The sequence below is a fragment of the Elephantulus edwardii genome, unplaced genomic scaffold, assembly GCF_000299155.1.
Source record: "Elephantulus edwardii isolate Elephantulus edwardi_28Jun2011 unplaced genomic scaffold, EleEdw1.0 scaffold00128, whole genome shotgun sequence".
Taxonomy (NCBI): domain Eukaryota; kingdom Metazoa; phylum Chordata; class Mammalia; order Macroscelidea; family Macroscelididae; genus Elephantulus; species Elephantulus edwardii.
The window spans coordinates 5008249-5027959 of record NW_006399878.1 but is presented as its reverse complement, the minus strand read 5'-3'; positions in this window follow the sequence as shown (position 1 = coordinate 5027959).

Genomic DNA, 19711 nt, shown 5'->3' with positions numbered 1-19711 from the left:
TATTTTTATATTATTGAACTTTTTGTTAAATTTATACAGGACAAATTTTTTTTTCTTGTCGTGCAAATAATATTTAATCATATATTCATTTTAAGCAGTTCTATTCCTCATCTGTTTCAATTCAGGGTACATAATTTATCCCCTCTTTTCTTTTTTTAAATAATTTTAATGAGCATTTACAGAGATTTTGGGTTTCCATTCATTCATTGCTGCACTTCTTTCCCCCCAGCCCCCTCAGTTCGCTCCTCTCTTTCAAAAGTAAAAGAAACACTATTTTATTGACCCTTTTATTAACTTTAAGCAGAAAAAAAGAGAAAACAAAGACAAGTCACCTCAATGAGAGAAACTGTTGGCATGATGCTGAAGGAGTCGACCAAATCACACACTTGCATGTATAGGAGTGGGGACAGAGAAAGTTTCCCCGAGTCATAATTGTTATAGTGTTCTATTCAATCTATTGTGTAACATACTTGCCCGAAGCTGGGTATGCAGAGGCAGTAAATCATACCAGAAGAGATTGCCCATCCTTTTCCCGCCTAACAGCTGGTAGATGGAAACTGTGTGCTTTTGGGACTGCAGTGCAGCTTCTTACCCCTAGGCCATCAGAGCTGCCTAGATCATAGTTGTTGTTGAGTAAGGTCAACGGAACTGACCCATAACTGACCCATAATTTAATCCTCAGAGGTGGTTTAATCACATGGCAGGAGACAGCTCATCTTTCTCCTGAAGAACAGCTAGTAGACTGTAACTGTGTGCTTTGGGATTACAGCACAGGTCACCAGTGCTCCCTAGAAAATAGAGAAAGGTAAAATTTGTCACCATTCTTTGAATACATGCACAAATACTGGTTGAAAAAAATCTTGTGGGGGGGGAGGGCTGGGCAGGGAGAAAAGTGCAACAATGAATGAATGGAAATCCAAAATCACTGTAAGTGTTCATTAAAATTATTAAAATTAAAAAAATTTTAAAAAAGACATAACAGTAGGAAGGGTGGAGGGTCGGTGAAGGAGAGGAAGACCCTCAACCGCATAGATCGACAAGGTGACCGCCACAGTGGGTTTTTGGGTATCAGGAAGTGTTAGGATGGCACAAGATAGACCAGAGTTCAGATATTTTGTTTATAGGGTTGCTATGTGCCTAACAAAAACAACAACATATACCATCCCATGTTTTTTTCTTTCTGATGTGTTTTCTGTTGAGGTATCAGAGCTTAATCTAATTGATTCTTCTTTGTAGATTACTCTTTTGCTATTCTCACACTGATTTTCGTAATCTAACCTATTTTTTTTAATTTTAGAGTTTGTCAATAGTAATCATTTTTGTTGTTGTTATGTGCTTTTGAGTCATCTGTGACTCATAGTGACCCTATGCACAACAGCCCTAAACCCTACTCTATTCTGTGCTGATCTTCTTGTCTCTGACACACCTACCCCCATTACCCCAGTCACTGAACTAATCCATATCATCAAGGGTCTTCCTCTCTTGTGTTGTCCATCCACCCTCTCAAACATGACATCCCTCTCCAAGGACTGGTCCTGCCTTGCAACGTATTCAAAGTATGTCAGACAAAGCTTCAGAATCATTGCCTCCAAGGAGCAGCCTGGTCTTACCCTCTCTAGGACCAACCTGTTTGTTCTCCTAGAAGTCCTTGATATATATATTCAATACTCTTCTCCAGCACCGCAATTCAAAGGAATCGATTCTCCTATCATCCCTAGTCATTGTTCAGCTTTCCGATGCATAACAAGGAATTGCAAAGGCCATGGCCCAGATCAAAGACTTTAGTCTCCAGACTGACATCTTTGCTGTCCAGTACTTTAAAGAGGTCTCTGACAGCAGATTTTTCCAATGGAATTCATCTTTTAATTTCCTGGCTACTGGGACCAAGAGTGTTGATTGTGGAGCAAAGCAAACTGTGGCTGTTAACAATGTCAATCTCTTTTGTGATGATTGGAGGAATTCCAGTTCAATTGATGTCATCCCACATCATTCTAATGTTTTCTTCAGGTAGCCTAGTGGTAAGTTGCTGTTTGCAATCCCAAAGGCATATAGTTCAAATCTAGCTGATTCATAAGAGAAGGATGGAAAATCTCTTTCCATGTGATATACATTTTCTGGAAATCCACTGGAAGGTCAACTATGGGTAGATTCCATGTTGACAGCACAAAACAAGTTCTCATTGAGGCTCTTACCTTCTTATTCATTGATTCGTTCTTTAATATCTTCTAATCTGTTTTTGTTTGTTCTTTTTGTTTTGTTTTGTTTTTGTGCCTCCATCATGTTGAGAATTTCTGTCATTTTAGTCTTGATATTCTGGACTGCCTTTCTGTCCTTTTCTGTTGTTTCTAATACTGTCTTGATTGTATCCTCTCTGCTCTGTGTAGTGCTGATTTTCCCTTCCTTGTTGCTGTTGACTTAAGGCTTCAAGTTTTTCTTCCAGAATTTACAACTACTTCTGTATCAGTTCTTGGAACTTCTAGAATTGAGCGTATTTTCTTGCTTTCCTGTTTCTGAGGTACACTGTGTCATCATTTGGTCTGCCTTATTAGGAAAAAGCTTATTTCTTTTCCCCACAGTGTTTGATCTTGCTTATTGCTTCCTTAATATTGTGTGAAATGGATCGAGATTGCTATTTCCCCCCTGAGCTTACAAAGCCTTTGAGGAGAGTTGGAAACTCCCCAGAAATCTTACCTAGGACCTTCCCTTCTAAGACTAGGTGGTTGCTTCTCAATGGTGGTCTCTGCTACCAGTGTATCAGTGTTTTCTCTTGAGGCCCAGTTGGAAGCAGACATTTCCACATTATATCAACAGAATCTTTGCAGAGACTTGAGAGTTCCTGAGAATGCAGAACCCAGAATTGGTACCCAGGACCCTTCCCTCCTTGAGTTTGGGTGACAAGTCATGACATATCTGTGCTTTCTCTTGTGAGTGGGTGAGAGCGGCCACTTCTGCCTTAATCAACAGATTCTTTGCAGAGAGCTAGAAATTTCCTGAAGATGAAGTCCCTGAGGTTGGTGCTTGAGTTCTTCTCTCCCTGAATCAGTTTCCTGTCGATATTTAAAGGAAGAAATTAAGTAAGTCTTCCTCAGTAGAAGATGTTGAAAAGGTGAAAATATGGGTGATGCCACAAAAGTTAATAGACACTTCGGTGCTATATTACAGTTTGAAAGAAAAGAGTAGTTAGGGAAAGAAGTATCTAGAGAACAAAGGGAAAATAGCTAGTCTGAAAAGCAAGATGGGACAAAGAGACATTCCCAAAGGTAGAGAAATCTCAATATCAAGGACATTTCATGTTTAGTACTTTGTTGTTTTTGATGATGAGACTCTTATATGTTACTTTAACTCTTCAGGCTTTGTGTCTGTGATATTTTAGGTTTAATGGAATTCCAGTGGTGTTTGTAATGTTTTTGTTGTTGGGTGCTATCTAGTTGAGTGTGGCCCATAGGGACCCTCTGAACAAAAGATATGAACCCTGTCATGTCCTTTGCCATTCTCACACTTCCTGACATGCTTGAGCCCATTGCTGCTGTCAGTGTGTCAAACCACCTTGTTGGGGGCCTTTCTCTCTTTCACCAATCTTCATCTTTTCAAGCATAATGTCTCTCTCTAAGGAATAGCCCCTCCTAGCAACATGCCAGAAATATGTGAGATGAAGCTTTATCATCTTTTCCTCCAAGAAGCACTCTGGTCACACATTTTCCAAAATATATCTGTTTTTTCTTTTGACATTCCATGGAATCTTTAGTACTCTTTTCCAGCAACACAGCTTAAACACATCAGTTCTTCTTTTATCTTCCTTATTCATTTTCCAGGTCTTAGAAGTAAAAAAAGTGATTGGAAAAATCATGGCCTGCATCAGATGTGCCTTATCCCGAAAATTGACATCACTGCTTCTCAATTATTTGGAGAGATTCCTTACTGCAGGCTTTTACAGTGCAATATATTCCTTTATTTCTTGACTGCTGGTACCAAGGGTATTGATTGTCAATTCAAGTAAGATGAAATTATTGACAACTTCAATCTTTTCTCCATTTATCATGATGTTGCCTATCAGTCCAGTGATAAGAAGTTTTGTTTTGTTGATGTTAAGATGCAATTTTGATTTAAGGCTCCATTCTTTGATCTTCTGCAACAAGTGTCTGTAATGGGGCAATGAAAGAAAAGAAATGTTCACTTGGAATATTAATAATTACCCTTAAACTCAACAAATACAAGAATTAGAACTCAAAAATAACCAGATCATTTTCCATAAAATTAGTAAGAAGACTAGGATTCCCTCTATCCCAGGTGAGGAAATCAATCTAGCCTAATGTAGACTTAAAGAAACTGATTTTACAAGAATTCCCAGTACTAAATATAAGGGGGAAAAATCATTTTTTTCTTTCTAAAACTTAATTATTTTCTTCTAATTTTGTAATTCACTGCATATGTGTGTAGCATTAAAGATCTATTGTTTAAAATGTTTTTCCTAGCCAATATTTAACTGTGTATTTTGTGGTAAAGTATTTATTGTAGTAAGAAGATAGTAGTAGGATGGGATATAAGCGCCAATCTATTAGTCTTATATACACTTATGAAAGCTCAATGCTAGCTCTTTTATTTTTTTGATTCCTACTCTCCTGAGACACTGGGACACAACTCGCTTCCCTATTTACCAGTCTCTGCAACACCAGTCTACATCACCAATAGTCATGTGAGTCAATCCCCTGACAGGTCTTAGTCTCTGTGAGACCTTCCAGCTGACGACTGAATCCAAGGGACATAGAAGAATGGAGGAACTGAATGAAGTAGGAAATTATGTAGTTATAGAGCAGACCGAACATTTGCAACCCTGTAGACTCTGCACTTCTTGTAACTGCTTTGCAACTAGTCTTATGAATACTATCTGACATTAGAATGTATGCTAAATCTTAGAATACCTCTGACATATTTATAATTTTTTAGTGTGGTGAGTTCTTTATATTAGCATCCTATACATTTGGCCTTGGCCCCCAGGTCCCCATTCTGACCTGAGTATGGAGGGCTTGTCTGTGTAGATGCCCACAAAAATCTGCTCCTGACCTGCTTGAGAATGAAAAACTAAGGAAGAGGGGAGTGGCATTCATAATGACAAAGACAATTTAAAGGTTTATACTGAAATACACTGTTGTGAATGATAGGATATGACTAAAATGTATATGCACCAGCATGTAAAGCCAAATATGTGGAAATTGTGGATATCTAGCAAATTTCATAGACAGAATTGAATAAAGAAATGCAATCAAGAGACATTCATCATTATTAGAGACTGGAATGTAAATCCTGGAAATGATAAAGAAGGCATGGTTGTCAGAAAGTACAGATTTGGTGACAGAAATTAAACAGAAGAGTTAATGAGTGAATTCTAAACATTCAATGATTTAGTGATAGCAAATACCTTTTTTAGGAAACACAAACGTAAACTTTATACATAGACCTTACCTGAGGTCAGCGTAGGAATCAGATTGACTATAGATGTGGAAAGACTCATTGGAGAAGCTCAGTTCAGGAACCAGAACCAGTCCAGATGCTGACTGTGAAACAGATCAATTACTCATGAGCAAGTTAAAATTAAAACTGAAGAAGATGAATAAAAATCCATAAGAAGAAAATTATGACCTTGAATCTATTACACTTGGGTTAAAAAAATCATCTTAATACCGATTTTGAGGCATTGATCATAAATGATCGAAGATCAGAGGAGCTGTGGAATGAAATCAAGGATATCATCCATGAAGAGAGCATTGGTCATTATAAAGATGAAGGGGAAAGAAAAATTCAAAATGTATGTCAGAAGAAACTATGAAAATTGTATTAGAGCATCAAGAAGCTAAACTAAAGGGAAGAAATGCTGAAGTAAAAGTGCTGAACAGACTTCAGAGGACATCTAGAGAAGATAAAGCAACGTTTTATAACAAAATATGCAAAGGGATTCAGTCAGAGAATAAGATGGGAAAACTTCATTCAGTACATCTCAAGCTGAAAGAATTAAAAACAAATTCAAGCCTCAAGCTGCAATACTGAAAGATGCCATGAGTAAAATACTGAATTACCTGAGAAGTATTAAAAGAAGATGAAAGAACACACAGAATCATTGTACAAAAAAAAACCCCAAACAAACCCCAAAACTGATTAACACTGAAAAATTTTAGGAAGCGCCAAAGGTAATGAAAGAAGTACAAGCTGAGCTGAAGACTCTGGCTAAAAATAAGGCTGCAGGAATAGATGGGATACTGATTGACATTTTTCAACTAACAGATGCTACACTGGATATGCTCACCAGATTATGTGAGGAAAATTGGAGGACAACACATGGGCTTACTAACTGGAAGAGATCCATATATTTCTCATTCCTAGGAAAAGTGATCTAATAGAAAGTGGTATTTGGTGAATAATGTTAATATTACTGGCAAACAAATACTGCTGAAGATCACTGAAAAATAACTAGAATTCAGCTGTCAGAAGTTCAAGATGATTTAGAAGAGGATGTATCACTAAGGATATTATCACCAATGGCAGATGGATTCTGGTTGAAAGCAGAGATTATCAGAAGAATTATCGGTGTTTTATTCACTATGCACAGTATTTAACTGTGTGGATCACAACAAATCATGGCTAACACTGAAAAGAATGGGAATCTCAAAACACTTATTTGTGCTCTTGCAGAATCTATACCTAGACCAAGACATCGTTATCAGAATGAAAAAGGAAACATTGTTTCATTTTAAAATAGGAAGGATGTGCATTAGGGGTGTATTTCTTCTCCTTACCTACTCAATTTATACGCTGAGCAAATAATTCATGAAGCTGAAAGACTCATCAACGCCACTATGCTGATGACACAAACTTGCTTGCTGAAAGCAAAGGAGACCTGAAGCACTTAGTGCAGAAGATCAAAGACTACAGCCTTCAATATGAATTGCATATTAACATGAAAAAGACAAAAATCCCTAAAAATGGGTTCGTGGGCAACTTCATGATCATTTGAGAAAGGATTGAAACTGTTAACGATTTCATCTTGCTTGGATTCATAGTCAATACACTTGGCACCAGCAGTCAGGAGATAAAATGTATTGCTTTGTGCAAGTCTGCTGTCAGAGATCTTTCCAAAATACCAAAGAGCAGTGATAACAGTTTGAAGACTAAGCTGTGCCTGATTCAGGCTGTGATCTTTTCAATTACTTGTGATCTGTCTGAGAACTAGACAATGAATAAGGATGACAGAAGAAGAATTGATGTTTTTGAGTAGTGGTATTAGAGAAGAGTTCTGAATATTCCATGAACTGCCAAAAGAATGAATAGGTATGTCTTGGAAAGGTTAAGCTGAAGGCTTTGGAGGCTAGGATGACAAGGCTTCATCTCCCATACTTTGGACATGCTGTTAGAAGAGGCTTCTTGGAAAAAGATATCATGCTTGGAAGGAAGGAAGGTCAGTGGAAGAGAGGAAGACCTCAATCAAAATGGATTTACATGGTAACTGGAGCAATGAGCTCAAGTGTATCAGAAATAGTGAAGATAGCACAGAATAAGATGGAATTTAGGTTTGTTGTTCATTAGATAACTATGAGTTCCTGGCACATAACAATGGCAACAACAGTAACAACACTCTTGGCACTAGCAGCCAGGAAATCAAAAGGTCAATTGATTTGGGAAAGTCTCCTGTTAGGGATTGCCCCAGAGTGCTAAAGAGCAATAATGCCAATCTAGAGACTAAGGTGTGCTTGATCCAAACCATGAGCTAATCAATTACTTACTATGCATCTGAGAGCAATAATTAAGGATTATAGAAGATGAATTGATGCCTTTGAGTTGTGGTGTTAGGCAAGAATGTTGAACATATCATGAACTTCTAAGAAAACAAACAGGTCTGATCTGAAGAAGGTGAAACCAAGTTGCTCCTTGGAGACAAATAGTGTGATGTTCTGTCTCACATATTTTGGGCATGTTGCTAGGATGGGCCAGTCTTTAGAGGAGGAAATTGTAGTTGGAAGGGTTAAGAGTCAGCATAGGAGAAGAAGAAGTTGTGTGAGATGTATTGACACAGTGACTATGGAAATGGGGGCAGATGTTTAGAGACAGTGAGATTGGTTCAAGATAGCACAGGGTTGGGAACTATTATTCAGAGGTTTCTATGATCTATAGGTGACTTGATTCACATAACAACAACTGTATAAATACTTGTCATAAAATTGATTTCATCAGACTCTATGGAGGAATTAAAGTTAAAATACTCAGAAATAAAATAAGTATACATATTCACATTATATGTATACATAAATACATATTCAATCTGCATGCTGAGCAGATTATTCGAGAATCAGGACTCTATGAAGAGAAGTGTAGCACCAGGATTGAAGGCAGATTCATCAATAACCATCATTATGCAGATGACACAGCCTTTCTTACTGAAAGTGAGATGGACATGAAGCACTTGTTTTCAAAGATCAAGGAATGCAGCCTTCGGTATGGATTGCAGCTCAGTAACAAGAAAATAAAGATTCTTAGCATTGGATGGATAGGGAAAATTATGATGGACCTAGAGGAGATTGAAACTGTCATCAACTTCATCTTGCTTGGATCCATAGTTAAGACAGTTGGCACCAGCAGTCAGGAAGGCAGGAAACTGGAAAAATTTGCATTTAGGGACTTCTCCAAATTATTGAGGAGTAATAATGTCCGTTTGAGGACTAAAGTGCTTCTGATTCAGGCCATAGTCTTTTGAACCACTTGTTAGGCACCTGAGAGCTGCATAATGAATAAAGATGACAGAAAAATAATTGACGCCTTTGAGCTGTATTGTTAGAGAAGAGCACTGAATATTTCATGGACAGCCAAAAGAAAAATCATATAAGTGGGTGCAGCTGGAGTGCTCTTTGGAGGCAAGAATGATGAGGCATCTCTTCATATGCTTTAGGCACGTTTCTAGGAGGTGCTATTCCTTGCAGAGGGACATAATGTTGGAAAGGGTGGTGGGTAGGGAAAGAAGAGAAAGCCCCTCAACCAAGTGGATTGACCTGGTGACTGCAGCAATGAGCTCTTATGTGTTAGGAAGTGTGAGGATGGCACAGGATAAAGGCAGGGTTCAGATCTTCCATTCATAAGGTTGTTATGACTTTTCTTTGACTCAACAGTACCTAACAACAATAACAACATGTGCATATAGACATTGTTAGGTGTCACTGAATGGAGTGAGTCTCATAGCGATCCTATAAACAGCTGACTAAACCCTCCCCTATTCTATACCATCTTCTTCACCTCTTACAAGCTGGAGTGTGTTTCTGTTGTCACTGTGTCAATCCATCTTGATGGTATTTTTCCTCTCCTTCTCTGACCTTTCATCTTTCCAATCATTTTATCATTTTTCTTGTAATAGCCTCACCTAACTATATGTCCAAAGTATGCAAGATGAAACTTCTCCATTTTTCCAGCTAAGGAGCACTTTGGCTGCACTTTCTTTTTTGGAAATCTATGGGATATTTAGTACTCTTCTCTAGTACCAAAAGTCAAATGCATCAATTTTTCTGTCATCCTTATTAATTATGCAGCTCTATTAATGTGTAGCAGGTGACTGAGAAGATCATGCCAAATCAGGTGCACCTTAATCTTTAAACTGACAACACTTCTTTTAAGCATTTTGGAGCCATCCCTAATCATGAACTTGCCCATTGCAATATGTCTCCTTATCTCCTGCTTGTTATTACCAATGATGTTGATTGTTGATCAAAGCAAGAGGAAATAATTGGCAGCCTCAATACTTTGTCCTCTATAATATTTTATTTTGGTCCCATAGTGGGGATTTTTGTTTTCTTGATGTTGATATATAATCCTGTGGTATTAAGGGCTTACTGTTCAAATAGCTTCATTGTATTTGACTTTGCTGTGTGGATGGGTGGAAATATGCATATAGGATATATTAACTTCTCCACAAGGGGATTGGCTGGCTAGTCTTGTCATTAAATTATGTGGATCCAGCAGCAAAAAGAGGAACCTCACCACTCTCAAAAAGGAAGCAAGAGAATGCAACTTGTCCTCGAGACCAGAGATTCTTGCACCGGCCAGACTATGGTCTTTGGGAGCAATGGACATACAGCCATAGTAGAGAACCAGAGACATGACATGACACAGTTGGCCTTAGAACTGATACACTGTTGGATCAGAGGTGAGAGCATTTTGTTCAAGTTTGTTTGAGGAGTACGGGATGGGGAGTGGGAAGAGCCATAATTGACAGGACTGAACTCTGGATTAAAGCCATAAGGCTCAAGGCTAAGGAGTCTTTGAGCACATTTTGGAAGCTGTCCTGACTATATTCTGCTACTAGCCTGGATTATAATCTTTTTACTTTCTTAATACTATTCTGTGTGATCTATGAGCTATATCACATTGGATTTTAGACTCGGTTAAGTAATAAGATTGGTGTTGAGATAAGTAGAAAGTTGTAGAACATGTCTGACCTCATGGGAATTGGTTTTGTGTTGTTGATATTGTTGACAGGGACAGTTCTTCCTTGTGAAGTTGGTAAAGGTCAAATATGGCTATCCCCACATTACACTTGTTCTTTTTACAAATCCATACTGAAGAAATGCATGCTGAAAGTGAGGAGGACTTGAAGCCCTTGTTGTAAAAGTTCAAAGATTATGGCCTTCAATATGGATTGCACCCCAATATCAAGAAAACAAAGATTCTTAATGCTGGGCTGATAGGCAACATCATGATAGATGGAAATAACTTAAACTGTCAATAACTTCAACTTACTTGGATACACAATTAACACCCTTGGTGCCAGCAGTCAAGAAATCAGGAGACACATTCCATTAAGAAAGTCTGCAAGAGTAATGATGTCAGTTTGAGGACTAAGGTGCATCTGATTCAGGCCATGGTCTTTCCAATCACTTGTTATGCATCTGAGAGCTGTACAATGAATGACAAAAGAATTGATGTCATAGAGCTGTGTGGTGTTAGAGAAGAGTACTGAACATTCTATAGACTGCAAAAAAAAAAAAAACCCAAAAAAGCAAAACCAAAACAAACAAATATGTCTTGGAGAGGGTGCAGCCAGAATGCTCTTTGGAGGCAAAGAAGATTAGGTTTTGCCCCACATACTTTGGGCATGTTGCTAGGAGGGGCTATTCCATGGAGAGGGACATGACAGTTAGAAGGGTGAAGGGTCAGTGAAGAAGAGGAATACCCTTTACCAGGTGAATTGACATGGTGACTGCCATAATAGGCTCTAATGTGTCAGGAAGTGAAAGGAAGGCACAATATAGGACAGGCTTCAGATCTATTATTCACAGGGTTGTTATCAGTAATACTTGACTTGATGACACCTAACAATAATCAAGGCCATAGTCCTTGATCTTCTGAAGGAAGTGATTCATCTCTCTCCTTACTTTCAGCCAGCAAAGTTGTGTCATCTGCATACATCAGGTTACTGATGAGTCTTCTCCAGATCCTGACGCCACATTCTTCTTTACAGAGTCCAACTGCTCCAATAATTTATTCAGCATACAAAATTAATAGACACAGAGAAAGGATACAACCCTGACACACACACTTTCTGATTTTAAACCATGCAGTGTTCACTTGTTTCATTCAGACACCTTCTTGATCTAGATATAGATTTCTTACGAGCATAATTATGTGTTTTGGGATTCCCATTCTTCTTAAATGTGAGTCACAGTTTGTTATGTTCCATATAGAAAAATGTCTTCTGGCAATGGCGAGGACAGCTTCCACTCCAAAGAGGATCTTGACCACCAGAGAAGAGGTATGAGGGTGACAAGGAAGGAAGGAAAGGCCTTGCTCAGTGCATTTGGACCATCAACTCTAGTTGGTTGCCCTCAGGCCTGTGTATATGAACACGTAGACATATATGTTGTTGTTATGTGTCCTCAAGTCAAGTATGACTCACAGTAATTCTACTATGAAGCACAGATCTAAACTCTGTCCTATCCTGTGCCATCCTCACAATCTTAGACACACTTAAGTCCATCTATCACTGTAGTTAACTGTGCCAATCCAGCTGATTGAGTCTTCTACTCCTTTGGTTCCCTCCACTATTCGAAGCATGGTGTCCTTCTCCAAGGAAGAATCTTTCCGAGCAACATGTGCAAAGTATGTGAGATGAAGCATCGCCATCCTTGCCTCTAAGGAGCACTATGACTGTACCTTCTCCGAGACATAGTTGTTTCTTCCTTTGGTAGTCTATTCAGTACTCTTCTTCAACATTGTAGTTCAAAGCCATTATTTCTTCTGTCATCCTTATTCATTACCCTGCTATAAGCAGCATAGCAAATGATTGAAAACATCATGAATAAGGTACACCTTAGTCTTCAAAATAACATTATTGATCTCCAATAATCCTGATCCCCCAAAAGCTGGTACTGAGTTTATTAATGTTGGATTAAAATAAGATGAAATTGTTGACTGTTTCAATTTTTCACCATTTATCATGCTGTTATCTATCAGTCCAGTAGTGAGAATTTTTGTTTTCTTGATATTGAGATAAAATGTTTATTGAAGGCTACAGTGTTTAATCTTCTCCAGCAGGTGTTTAAAGTTCTCCTCATTTTCAGCAAGCAAAATTGTATCAACTGCATACTGTAGGATATTGATGAATTTTTCTTCTCTTGACGCCACATTCTTGTTCAGAGATTTCAGCTTTTTGAATAATTTTCTCAGCATTCAGATTAAATAGGTTTGGAGAAAGAATACAATCCAGATGCACACTTAATTTTAAATCATATAGTCTTGCCTTACTCTCCTCACAACAAAGTTTTTGCTATAGGTTTGTATAGCAATAGGTTTTGCATGAATACAACTAACATTCTCAATGTTGGCCATAATTTGTTATGATCCACAAAGTCAAATGCCTGTGTATAGTCAATAAAATACAGATAGATGTTCTTCTGGTATTCTTTGCTTTCAGCCAGGATCCATCTGACATCAGCATAATATCCCTGATGCCATGGCCTCTTCTAAATACAGTTTGGACTTCTACTAGTTCTCTGTTTATGTACAGGTCTAGCTACTTTTAAATTATCTTTAGTAGTATTTTACTTGCATGTGATACTAATGATATTGTTCGATGATTTTCACATTACTTTGGATCACCTTTCTTGGGAATAGGAACAAATATGAATCTCTTCCAGTCAGCCAGCCAGATAGAGAGCTGCCATCCAGATTTCCTGGAATAGAGAGATGAGCATATCTAGGGCTGCACCTGTTGGTAGAAACATGTTAATTGGTAATAGGTTAGTGAAAGAGGAAGACCCACCAAGGGATGGATAGGGTCCCTATGAGTTCTAGTTAACTCAATGGCACCTAGTAACAATCAACTTATATAATCTGGTAGATCATATCCTTATCTTATAGTTGATAGTGAACATAATTATCAACAATAGAGCAGTTCTGGTAGCTCAGTGGTAAATTGCACTATCAAATCAAAGGGATGTAGATCAGATCCACCAATTGTTCCAAGAGGGAAATGTACAGTCTCCTCTACTGGATTTACAGCATGTAAAAACGCATTGGAGGGTTATCTGTAAGTCAGTTCCAACTTGATGACATATAACAAAATGACAACATAATAAATTTAGAAAATATTAAAGTTAAAAAAAATCTTAATTATACTTGGATTAACAATCAATGGCCATGGATGGTAGTAGAAGCCAAGAAATCAAATAGCATACTGTGTTGATCAAAACTGCTACCAAAAAATGTATGTATTTGAAGTGTTAAAAAATCCAAGTTATCATCATGAGAACTAAGTTGCGCTTTACCCAAGTCAGAATTTTCAATTGCCACTTATACATGGAAAACTGAGGGATGAATAATGGAAACTGTAGAACTGATCAGGAATCATAATATTGACACAGAATATTGTTTATACCATGAACTTCCAGAAGAACAAATAATCTGTTCTGGAAGGAGTACAGCCAGAATGCTCCTTTGAAGAGAGAATGGGGAGATTGTCTTATATGTTTTTGACATGTTCTCCTGAGAGATCAGTCCCTGAATAAAGACTTAATGCTCAGTAAAATAGTGGGTCAATGAAAAAGAGGAAGAACTTTAACAAGATTGAGTGACAAACATAACAATGATTGTAAGGATCGAGCAGTGCTGATTCTACTGTACATGGATTCTCTGAGTCAGATTCAACACAATAGTACCTCAAAAGCAGATCAAAATCACATTCATACCCTGTATTGCTAAGGTTATTCACTTTCAGAATTTTTTATTAAAGAGATTCTTGTTTTCAAATCACTTTTAGACAACAACATTTAAAAATTACCCTTAATTTCATATTGTTTCACTGATTTTTAACAAGCATATAAAAAAGTATTGCCCCAACTAAACATGAGAGTAAATGGATACTATTGGACTTTTCTCTATGGAGTGTAAGAATGTATATGGTGCAACCAGCAATAACTTAGGTTTCAGGCTGAGGTTTAAAAGATCGGAGAATTGTTGGGCCCAACAGTTATGCCTTGAGCTAAAAATTCCTTTCCTACAACAGTGCAAAACAGCATTAAACTTCTTATATGCCAAAAGGTGCCTGCATATAAGCTCTTTACAACAATATGGAAATTAAAGCAAAGACTCTTATATTGATTCTGGCACCTGGCAAGGTAATAATATGAATTATATAATAATACAAGCTAATTGCCCAAAATGATTCATCAGAGCTACTAAGAAACTTAAAACATTATCATATTTTAAAAATTCATCCTATATACATGTATAATTGTGCACTCTACACCAAGCAAGATATATGCCTTAAGTACTAAATGGAGATAATTTTTTCTCTCTCTGTGCGTGTGTGTGTATCTATCTCTCATGGTCTCTTCCTGGTAAGTTATAATAATATTGTTGTTGCTGCCAAGTCGAATACAACTCATAATGATTTAATGAACAATGACTCTGAACATTTCTCTACTCTAGGGCAATCTTATCAGCTTTGACACACCTGCTCCCATTACCTGAGTGACTGTGTCAATCCATCTCATCCAGGGTCTTGCTCTCCTGTGCTGACTTTCCACTCTTCCATGATGTCCCTCTCCAAGGAGCGGCCCCTTCTGAAAATATTTCAAAGTATGTGAGATGGAATTTTCAAAATCCTTGCCTCCAACGAGCAATCTTTTTTCATTCTCTCCAGGACAGACCTATTTGTTCTCTTGTCAGTCCACAATATATTCAGTACTCTTCTCCAGCACTACCACTCAAAGGAATTGATTCTTCTTCTATCATCCTTAGTCACTTTCCACCTCTCTGATGCATAGCAAGCAATCGACTGCTGGTGTTAAGTGTGTTGTGGACTGTGGATCCAAGCAAGATGAAATAGTTAACAACTTCAATCTTTTCTCCTTCTATCATGATTCTCTCCATTAGCCCAGTGGTGAGTGGTTTTTGTTTTCTTGGTGTTGAGTTTCCATCCAAACTAAAAGCTGTGGTCATTGATGTTCTTCAATAATAATGTCAATTTAAAGTGTATTCAACTGAACAGTTTATGAAGATTTTTCCTATCAGAATTTTTTTTTCCACAGAAGTGGCTCTGTGCAGTAGAAGTTAGGAATAAACGTTTTATTTAAAATTGAAAACCTTGACTATAGAGAAATCAAAATTCACTGTTGCTAATCACAGTGACCTCACAGCTGCCCCTCTATTGGGCTTCAGAAGTTGTAAATCACACCGGAGGAATTTTGTTTCCTTTCTCCCCAGGAGCTACAGGTTAGCACTGCCCCTATCTATGGACTTTACCATGAGAGCTCCCTGTAGCCCGTGGTTTAATTTCATATTGGCATGGGGATTATCTTGGAATTCCTCTCTAGATTTTGTAAGCAGCTCTACATTGCTGTTGAAGAGTATCACTTTCAGCTCAAACAAGCCCTATTGGTTCCATGAACTACCATTCCCTGAAGTCTGCAGCTTGCCAGCATTCTTGTAGTCATAACCATCATTAGATATCACTTCCTTTTCCCTGACTTTGCAGTGATTCTCAAATGCCTTTTATAGCTAATTTTTTTTTCTTAAAAGAAACCCCTCCTGACTTGAAGTTTTTGCTCTTCTACCATTCGACTTATTTGTGTTCCACTCTCAGATTTTTGCGTTATGTTTTTTTTTTAAAAAAAAAAATTCAGGGTGCATGCATATTTTACTTTTTCATGGCACTATTTATAAAAATCTCCTCTGTGCCAGGACATACTCTTCTCCTTTAAAATGGGAATACTTTTAAGCAAAAACCCAAGTTTCTTCGTGTTTTATCTCTTATTTTTCTACTTCTTAGTAACTCTCCACAGCCTGACTCAGAGCGCCGGGTGCTGTGTCAGATGCTGGCTGATGGAGTTAATGAAGAAATGCTTTGGATTAGGGCCTTGGCAGGCATTCACTAGGATTGGATAGTTTCTAGTTGAATAGTTTTTAAATTAAACCCTAGGACATTTCTGGAGTGAGTGGGCAGAGTAAAGGCACAGTAGATATAAGAAAGAATTGATGTAAAGAGGAAAAATAAAAGGAACTGGAACTCTGGGAGGTAGAGGGCTAGATTCACCCCAGGAGCCTTTTTCCTGATGCTTCTTGATCTGAGATCTCTGTTAGGCTTCATTTGAGATCACTCTTTGTGAAACTTCATTTTTCTCCCTTCTTTCTTTACTTTCCCTGAACCTCTGTGGAGACTTAGAGTTGACTATCTTTGCTGTGTAAGCCAAGTACTCCAACAGAAACTTGGACAAAGTCTTACTTATTTAATGTTAAGGCAAACTTCATTCCCTTGAAGTACTTACTGCTGATGAAGGTCAATGCCTATAGTTTCAATAAGAATTATTCATGAACATGAAAGAAATAATAACCTTTGTAACTGTACAACATCATGATGAATGAATAAGAAGTTGAAGTTGTCAGGATTTCATCCTGTTAGGGATGACAGTGTCCATGTAAGACGCGGCCATGGATATCAAACATTTTGCATTGGTCAAATCTGTGACAAGAAAACTCTTTACAATGTTAAAGAAAAAAAGATGTCATTTTGATGTCTAAAACATATCTCATTCAAGATATAGTCTTTTCTATGCATGTGGTAGCTATACAGTTTAAAAGGAAGACGGGGGGGGGGAATAAGTTTGTTCAGATTGTGGTATATAGGCGAAAGATGACCCTTGTTGTTGGGTACCATCAGGTCAGAGCTGACCCTCTAGTGGATTTTCAGAGGCAGCAAATCTCACAGGAAGAGATGACCTGTCCTTTTGCAGAACAGCTATTTTATTTCTACAAGTTGGAGTCAATTCACAAACATCAAACAACTCACAATAATGGACTTCTGTAAACTCGAGCTCATTCACAAAGCATCTTTCCTTCTAAATTCAACTCATTACCTGTCCTGAAGAGGGTGAAACCAGCTTGCTCCTTGGAGGCAAGCATTTTGAAACTGTCTTCACATACTTTGGGCATGTTGTCTGGAGGAACCAGTACTTACAGAAGGATACATGCTTGTGAGGTTGAGGGTCAGCGCAGAAGAGAAAGACTCTGGATGACATGAAATGGCACAGTGATTGTGAAAATTTCAAAGATGGAAAGGTAGGCTCGGACTATGGCAAAGTTCATAGTCATTGTTCAAAGGGTCCCTGTGAGTCCCAGTCAATTCGATGACACATAACAACAACAAAAACAAATCACATGGCAGGAAATAACTCATCTTTCTTTCACGGAGCAGCTGCTGACTTCAAACTCACTATCTTTGGATTTGCTCATTTCTTGCCTAAGACACAAGGACTTCCTTTCTCTTAAAGTCTTGGGTAAAACAAAGGCTCCAAAAACCCAATTAGTTGTATATTTTAATGCACAGTACCCATAGACATCCTTCACTTTTTTAGTTATATTATACTCATTTTTGTTTATGAAATACATTCATTTTTGTTTAGGAAAAACCTGCTGCTTTTACTAACTGAAAGAACTGAAAAAAAAATCACTTTTACAACAAAAATTGAAAGCAAATTTGCTTTCATTACATTATAGTTTGCTTTTCAGTAAGTCATTAAAGTGGCAACATGCCACCAGTGAGAGTGACATTGCCAAGCTCCTTCTCTGGAAACAAAGCTGCACATCCATTATTTCTACTTTACAAAGGCTGTTCATTTATTATATTGTTGTTGTTAGGTGCTGTCTAGTTGAGTACGATTCATAGTGACCTTATGAACAAAAGATATGTGCCCTGCTCTATACTGTGCCATCTTCACACTTCCTGACACACAAAAGCCCATTGTGGCAGTCACCACATCAGTCAACCTGGTTGAAGGTCTTCCTCTCCTTCATTGACCCTCCACCCATCCCAGCATCATGTCCCTCTCTAAGGAATAGCACCTCCTAGCAACATGTCCAAAGTATGTGAAGTAAAGCCTCATCATTCTTGTTGCAGAATGTTTGAGAGGAAGGGAAGGCCCCTGGCCAGGATGGGCCACCTGAGTTCCAGACAGGTGTAAGCCTCCCAACAGCCTTTAGTACGGGGTAGAGAAAGCTCCCGTGTTTGGCTGTACCATCTGGAGAAAGCTCGCCACCTGGGAAGACAGCTGCCATGGCTGTTCAGCCGGGAGTGATCGTGCAAGGCTGAGATTCTCCTGACCAATCCACATGTCCCACATCTGCAAGCCCACCCTATCCTGTCTTCCTGTGTCCAAGAAAAAACGAATATACTTACCAGTAATATCAATGCTCACCCACAGTTCTTTTGGGAGGATCTAAATCATTGAAGCGTCCTCCTTTGTTTCCAGCTGGGAGCTGGGGCCTGCCAGTCCTGTCAGCCACAAGAACCTGATGTGGGCCACCCTTGTTAAGTGTCCTCTGGTCCAAACTTAAAGCAAGTGAGTGGGAGATTCCTTTCTACTCCCTTGCCTATCTGTGGCTCTCGTCTGTGACACTGTCTACTGAAGTGGCCTAGCTTTCCACAGTGGAAGCAATTCTGACTTCCTTTATTACCTTTGGATGGCACTGTTTATGAGTAAGACTTCCTTTTCCTGGCACAGGCCCTAAGCTGGCAACAATAGCTGCCCCAATAATTTTGGCCATTCTCTGGTCTTTTCTCTTCCCTCTAGATCCCAGCTGTTCAAAGAGGGAAAAATTTAAACAAATATATAACAAATAATTTTGAACATTATAATCTTTTAAGCTTAAGGCTAGAAATATTAACAATATGATCATTTCCAATCCAAAGATAAATGTTCCAATGCAGTTCCTATTTTCCATGAATGGTTTTGGTAAGAAGAATATTATAAATGTGGATACAGTTCCACTATTCCTCTTCCATGCAACGATATAGTGTTATTAGCATGAGCAGTTATAAATCTATTGCCTTCCTTACTCTAACTTAATTTTTTTAAAAAAATTAAATTTATTATTAATTTCAGTAAAAATTTACAGAGGCTTTGGATTTCCATTCATACATTGTTGCACATTTTCACTTCCGAAGTCTCACCCCAGAACACTATCCTCTTGAAAAAATAAAAGAAAAAATATTTCATTGTTTTACAAACCCTCCCCCAGTCTTTCATTGTTTTTGTTCAGCCATTCCTCCAAGTCATATAGCCCTGGTGTGCAAGTTGTCATACAGTGGTCACTTGTGGTTGCTGTGAGGCTGAACACTGTGATACTGATGTGTCAAATGTGTTAATGGTTGGTTACCCAATGTGGACAGAGAGTGGGGTGGAGC